Genomic DNA, 7,530 nt, shown 5'->3' with positions numbered 1-7,530 from the left:
TTTATTTATTTATTTATTTATTTATTTATTTATTTATTTATTTATTTTTTTATAAAAAGATTTTACTTACTTATTTGAAAGAGAAAGAGAGTGTACCAAGAGCAGCGAGGAGGGGCAGAGGGAGAGGGAGAAACAGACTCCCCGCTGAGCAGGGAGCCTGAGTGGGGCTGGATCCCAGGATCCCGAGATCATGACCTGAGCTGGAGGCAGATGATGTAGGAAAGAACATTAGGGTTTGAAGCTGATGACCAAGAAAGAATACTTGAGATGTCTTTGGTGTAAAAAAGTGATTTTATTAAAGCATGGGGACAGGACCCATGGGTAGAAAGAGCTGCACTGGGGTCCTGAGGAGTGGCCCATTATATACTTTGAAGTTGGGAGGGGGTTATGGATAGCATAAGTTCTTAAGGAATTTGGAAGCAAGGTTTCTAGGACCTTGAGGGGGCTACCTATTGTTGGGAAAAGGTCATTTATTACCATCTAATTGTAATAAAACCTTAGTCATGAGACCCTTCCAATGTGTATCAGTGGGCCATATGCTTAGGGGGTGATTGCCAACATGTATCTTGGGGCTTTAGAGATAAAGGAAATTTCTAAAGGAATTTTTATATGTTAAAGTAGACTTACAGGATCCTGGGGTGGGGTAGGGGGGCTAGGATTGCCTTTTGCCCTTAGCTAAATGTCAACATCGAGGCAGTTGAGTCCCTAGAGTAATGTCACTCTGCCTGTTTCAAGGACTTGTCAATGGGCTGTAGGTAGTAAGGAAATTTAATAGTTTTTCTTCTGCCTCTGTTTCCCACATCAGCAGATGCTCAACTGACTGAACCACCCAGGTGCCCCAAGAGGCAGGGTTTTAAATTTGTTTTTGTTTTGGTATTAAGGATGCAGTGTACTGTAGGGGTTAGTACCATAAAGAATAAATTAAGTGAAAAATACAACAATTATTAGTATTCCTGAGTATTAGCGCTGTTCAGACAATATTGTCCTTGGAGGTGTTTGTCTCTGTTCATAAGTAGTTATAGATGGTAAAAGTTAGGGGAAAAAATTCCTGTTAGCCAGGAAGAGTTGTCCTTTCAAATATACCTTCTCCTATCTTGTAAAGTAAGCCATTGGAGATGGGTTTACAGGTTTATAGTACAGAGCCCCCACTTGGCCTGGGTGAGGGAAAAAATTCTTAACGTACAGACAGCTATAGGACAGAAAGAAGTGGGAACACACAAAAGGGAAAAGTATGAGTTTAGTGTTTTTTGTTTTTTGTTTTAAATTTCCTGGCTTGATGGGTGGCTCAGATGGTTGAGCGTCTGCCTTCGGCTCAGGTCATGATCCCAGGGTCCTGGGATTGAGTCCCGCATCGGGCTCTCTGCTCCTTGGGAGCCTGCTTCTCCCTCTGCCTCTCTCTCTGTCTCTCATGAATAAATAAATAAAATCTTTAAAAAATAAAATAAAATAAAATAAATTTCCTGGCTTGATGAAGGGCTGGAGCATAGGTCTTGAGCTTTCTTCCAATGAGTTATCTTGAATGTTCCCCATAAAGTATTTGCTTTTGGGTGGAATAATTTTCTAATCAGCCACGGTCTACTTCAGCCCATATTTTTAGGTGCCACCCTTTAGGTTTTTAACTTTGAACTTCTTCTTTAAATATAGCATACATGGAGAAAACTGTGCACATCCTAAGTTTACAGCTTGATGGATTTCTGCAAACCGAGCATGCCCATCCAAACAGCAGCTCAATCAAGTGCTCTAGTGGTGTCTAGTCATTGGCCCCAGTATGGTAAAATTATTTGTGCCTGTTTTTAGACTTTATGTAAATGGAATCATACTCTATGTGCTTTTTGGTACCTGACTTCTTTTGCTCAACTGCATATTTTGTGAAACTCATTCATGTTGTGGCTCCTCTCCTTAATTTTTATGCTTCTTAATGTTTTCTTTCCTTTCTCTTCAGATAAACCCTTGGCTTTGATGTGTCACCTCCTTGATTCAGTGTTGACAGTCATGACATGTACATAGTAAGTCAATCCTCACGGTGGCCTTTGATGGCTGAGGCTGTCCCTGCTCTTTCAGCTCTATATGGTTATCTGGAATGTAACTGTGCTCATTAATCTGTGCCCACTAGCTTATAGTTTGACTAATGGTAACCTCTTTGAGATTTCAGCAGAACACTGACCCTGGGGAAACAAGGAACCAGGGGTTCCCAGAAGATCAAATTTGACCATGCTAGAAAATAGCCAACCCTGACACCAGCTTGTGTGCTTGAGATCATGTGGAGAATGCTTCCCCTGTACTTTGACCCTCCCTACCTCCTTGGCCTCCCCCTAAAAAAACTCCTGCTTGCTCCGGGACTTTGGAGATGATCTTTGGACATTAGTCTACCATCTTCCCAGGTTGCTGACTTCCTGAATTAAGCAACCTTTCCTTTCCAACCAACACTTGTCTCTCTGAATATTGTCTTTGGATCCAAGAGCAGACGAACTTGGGTTTCAGTAACAGGAAGAACCCAGAGCTAAGAAGAGAGGAAGTCAGTATCAGTGAACTCTGCCCTGCAGCATCTTTTCCTTTAACATTCTTCTCCTCTCTCCAGCCCATTCCAGTCCAGTTCTTCAGGTAGTGGGAGTGTGGTAGATGCCCATTACACCAGCCGGGTTAGATTTTATGGCAATGCTTTTCCAAACAGGACTCACTTTCCTCTCTATTTAGGGAGGGAGCAGTGGAAGGATGTGGTCTAGGAACAGATTATCAGCTTTCATAAAGGAATGGCTTGTTTGGCAACTTGTTCATGATTTTTTCCCCGCTTTTGATGAGCTTGCCCATGAGAAATGAAATAATATTTATAAAATATATAAATAACTTTAACATTTTTTTTTTTTTTGAGATAGAGATTTAAACTGCATAAGCACACAACTTAGATGAAACAACGCAAGGGCTTTGATTCATTCAAGGTTGGGCAATTGATTTTTTAAAGATTTTTTTTCCAGGTCCCTTTGCAGAATGAAATTTATAATAGTAGCTCTGTAATTTTGTAGGTCATCTTTCTACTAAGTACTAGTCAAATTCGTTCATCTTCCTGTACTCTGCAGAGATAAAGCCAATAGCCGAGTTTGTCAATTTCAAACGCTAATGCCGTATCAAGAAAATCAATGGGGTGTCTCACCACTCTTGCAACTTATTCTTCTGGCCTCAAAGGCAGAGAATATTCCCTGGAAAGAAGTCAACTCGGACTTTTAAGTTACAGCTAAAGTGGTTATAAAACCAGGTATTTACAAGATAATTTTGCATCTCTTCTGGTACTTCCTTATATATTATAGTCAGTATTTGCCGCACTGGGAGAAATTTAGGAGGAAGCAGAGTAATTAATGGTGGCTGTGATTTTAAATGCCAAGGGAGATACAGACACTTCTATAACTCTGTAGTAACTGCAGGAAGGCAAGGCCGGGTGGTGTAACATGGTGCAAGGAGTGGTGAATCCTTTTGGCAGATCCCCTCTTCACATTCAGTGACACTAGCTGACTGTTTGGAAAAACCCCTCCAGAGGCAATAGTTCATTCAGAGAGGTCTCTTCCATTCTCCTTTTCTTGGGGCATGAGAACCATTTTGACTTGCAGCATGAAATGTTGAAAATTCTCTATATGCAGGCACTAAAAATTCCCCAAATACCACACATAAAGGTCAAATGGATTAGAAAACCCATTCTTTGAAGGCTTAAGAGGCAGAATATTGGTGAGAAATTTTAATTATTTTGGGACAGATGCTGGTAAGGGCAGCTTAATCGGAATGATGGGTTAGATGAAAGGCTGGGGCTCCAACCATCAGTGATACATCCACAATAGGAAATTCATATGAACTTGAATTACTATCTGAAGCCTTTCCCGAAAGTGCCTTTGTTTAAAAGAGAGAAAAACCTCATTCATTAAATGTCACGAGCCAGATTACTCTGTCACATGCTATGGCATCTCCATAACCACCTGGAATGCCATATGGCTTGTTACTGTGTTTTACAGAATTCCTGCTTGTGGTGATTCCACTTCCTTCACCAAAGGCCCCTTATATGCTGCTGTACTCCTTGCCTTCCAGATCCTCACCAATGCTTGACCTCACCTTACCCTGGTGTGCAGGAAGGCTGTAAGAGAAAAAGACACCCTCAGAGCTGGGAAGGGACATTTAGATCAGCTAGTCCAGGCAGTCCAAGCTGTGCTCCTACAGTAGTATAAGCAACCTCCATAAAGTTAGGGCTCGGAGAGGGCCAAGCCAAACTGGGGGTGCTCAGTGCCTCTACCAGCCTTCACACTGCCCTGCTTCAAACAAAACAGAAACGGGTCTGAAACTCAATGACCTAGTCCAATCCCTGTCCTTTCCAGATAAGGAAATTGAGACCTGAAAAGCTGACTCTCTAGATCCAAAGTGAATGAGAGCGGTGGGCATAAAACTGCTCTAGAAACAAATGATTTCTGGGAATCAGAAGCCCAGCTCTCACTTCTGGAGCAGGGAATTAAAGGGCAACCTAACTTTGTAAAGCTTTGGTTTCATTGAGAGATTTTGATCTTCCCAACGATGTGCTCAATACCTTCTTTTGATTCTCTACGTTTTTGGAACACAGCTTTGGAGTGTTGAGCAGGTTGTTTCCCGAAGAAATCCAATGGCAACTCTCAGCTAGTACTTCTCATGGCGGTGTGAGGCCAAGCACAGGGTACTATGGTGAAGACTATTTCTTGGCTTTAGGCTTATCTTTAACTTTTTTTTTTTTTTTTTAAGATTTTATTTATTTATTTGACAGAGAGAGCACAAGCAGGGGGAGCAGCAGAGGGAGAGAGAGAAGCAGGCCCCCTGCTGAGCAGGGAGCCCCACTTGGGGCTTGATCCCAGGATCCTGGGATTATGACCCCAGCTGAAGGCAGATGCTCAACTGACTGAGCCACCCAGGCACCCCTAGGCTTTTATTTATTTATTTATTTATTTATTTATTTATTTATTTATTTATAAATGTTTTATTTATTTATTCGTGAGAGTCAGAGAGAGAGAGAGGCAGAGGGAGAAGCAGGCTCCCCACCTAGCAGGAAGCCCAATGCAGGACTCGATCCCAGGACCCTGGGATCATGACCTGAGCTAAAGGCAGACACTTAACCATCTGAGCCACCCAGGCACCCGGACCCCTAGGCTTATCTTTAGTTCATAGCTCCCTTCCCACCTCACAGACAAGACCATGATGAAATGATAAACATGCCTCACCCATGCCTGGTGGTTCGTGGATGACTGCTTCTTGACTTGTGACGGTGTTGGAGATCCTTGCTCTCACTCCTCCACCTGCCTAACCTCATCTCTCTGTTAGACCCTCCTGCCCCACCCTGGACTCTAATATGCAACTGTCTACTTGACATTTCCACTTGCTTGTGTAATAAACATCGAAGACTCAACATGACCAAAAGCGAATTTCTGATGGTCCCTCCCAAATCGATTCCACCTGAGCACTTTTCCTTACGGTTAATGGCAATCTCAACCTTCGGATTACTCAAGCCAAGACCTTCAGAGTCATCCTTGCCTCCTCTCTGTCTCATCCACTCTGCCAGCAAATCCTGGATCTGACCAGTTCTCACTACCTCCACTGTTACCGCCTTGGTCTGAGCAACTACCATTTCTCTCCTGTCTTGCTTCAGGAGCTTCCTAACTTGGCTTCTTTCTGCCTTTCCAGCCCATTTCAGTCTATTCTTAACAAAGTAGGCAGAGTGGATCTACCTCTTCCAACACACCCCTCCAACTGCCAGACCCCAGACACAGCCCTTCAGGCCACACCCTTCCAGTCACGCCCCCCCGCCCCTTCATGCCTCCTCTCCCATGGTCGCCCCTCCACGCCTCACCCCCTTACTCCTCTGGCCTTCTCTCTACTACTTTTTCTCCCGGTCACTCCACTGCGGCCACATCAGCCTCTGGGCTGAGCCGCAAGCTCCCTTGGCTTTGCTTCTGATTTAGGGCATTTGGCTCTGCGTGGATCACTCCAGCCAGATTTCTAACTCCCTCACACCTCCAGGATTTTGCCCAGATGTCACTTTCTCAATAATCATTCTAGCTAACGTGGGAAAACCCCACACATAGCTCCCCCCACCCGATCTCGCATCCGGCTACGCCCGGGAGTATTTCTACGTGGGAAGACGCTGGCGGAAGCGCTCAGAACTCTCAGAACTCTCGCGAGAACTGTCGCCTGAACGGGGTGTCGGGAAAACGCGTGGCTCCCTTCGCCCTGGCTTCCTGGCGGCCCCAGGCAGCGTTGGGACGTGAGCCAGCGGCGGGAGTCGTCAGAGCTCTGGCCGCCTTCCTCAAAGAGCTGGGGAAGCCGAGAGCCCTGAGCGGGTGGACACTGTCAAGCTGGGGGGTGCGTGGGGTGCGTAAGGCGCAGCGGGCTTCTGGTCAAGAGAACTGCTTCGGCGCGGAGCTGTGTGCCCGGAGCGGCACCTGTCCCTCCCGGGTGATGCCGGCATGGGCTCGATGACCTGGGTTTGCTGGGACGACAGCGACACTGCGTCTTGCCCAGCCACTTCAGCCCGGGCTCCAGGCCCTGGCGGGGCTGGAAATGGTGGAGAAGGACGTCTGAAGGGCAGCGAGAGCCAGACAGGATCGCCGGACAGGTAATAGCGGCGGGGTTAGTAGATTGCCTCATCCGGGAAGGGCGCAGAGAATAGCTGGGGTCAAAGTACACGTGCTTAAATTTTACCCAAACCCACCATCCAGAAGGACTCTGCTGATCTGCGTTCTCACCACCAGTGTGTTCTTTACTCCAGACTCTTTGAAAACACGGCATTATCATGAAAAAAATTCTCTGCCAGTCCCATAGGCAGAGAATTATATATTATTGTTTTAGTTCATATCTTTAATTACTATTAAGTATGAACATCTTTTTGCATCTTTATGGATAATTTGTGATTTTTACTTCAGTGAATTGTCCTTTGTCTATATTTTTAAGTTGTCAAATTATAAAAGCTCTTTTTGAATTAACCATTTCTTAGTGATAAACCTTGCACCTGATTTACCTTTTATTTATTTATTTTTTAAGATTTTATTTATCTGAGAGAGAGAAAGAGGGTGAGAGAGAGAGCATGAGCTGGGGGAAGGACAGAGGGACAAGCAGACTCCCACTGAGCGAGGAGCCTTTTGCCAGCTGGATCCCAGGACCCTGAGATTATGACCTGAGCCAGAGTCAGATGCCTAACCGACTGAGCCACCCGGGAGCCCCAACTTTTTATCTTATTTTTTGGTGTTTTGCGGGTCATGAAAGTTTTAAATGTTTAGGTAGTCAACTATGTCAACCTTTTATGAGATAGAATTTGGTGTCTTGCTTAGAAAAGTGTCTCTCACCCCTTCTCATATGAATATTTATCCATATTTTCTTCTAAGTTTTCTATGATTTTTATCATTACATTGAAATGTTTCTGTAATCTGGAGTTCATTCAGGTTTGATGTGTGGTCGCTTGCAAAAATGGCTGCAGTTCTCCACCCTTCTCAGCAGGCACCCCTCTCCGTAATCGGGTATTGCAGTTCTGCCCAGGAG

Source organism: Mirounga leonina, unplaced genomic scaffold, assembly GCF_011800145.1.
Source record: "Mirounga leonina isolate KUSES-001 unplaced genomic scaffold, KU_Mleo_1.0 Mir_93, whole genome shotgun sequence".
NCBI classification, from domain to species: Eukaryota; Metazoa; Chordata; class Mammalia; order Carnivora; family Phocidae; genus Mirounga; species Mirounga leonina.
Note: the sequence above shows the minus strand (reverse complement) of the source record.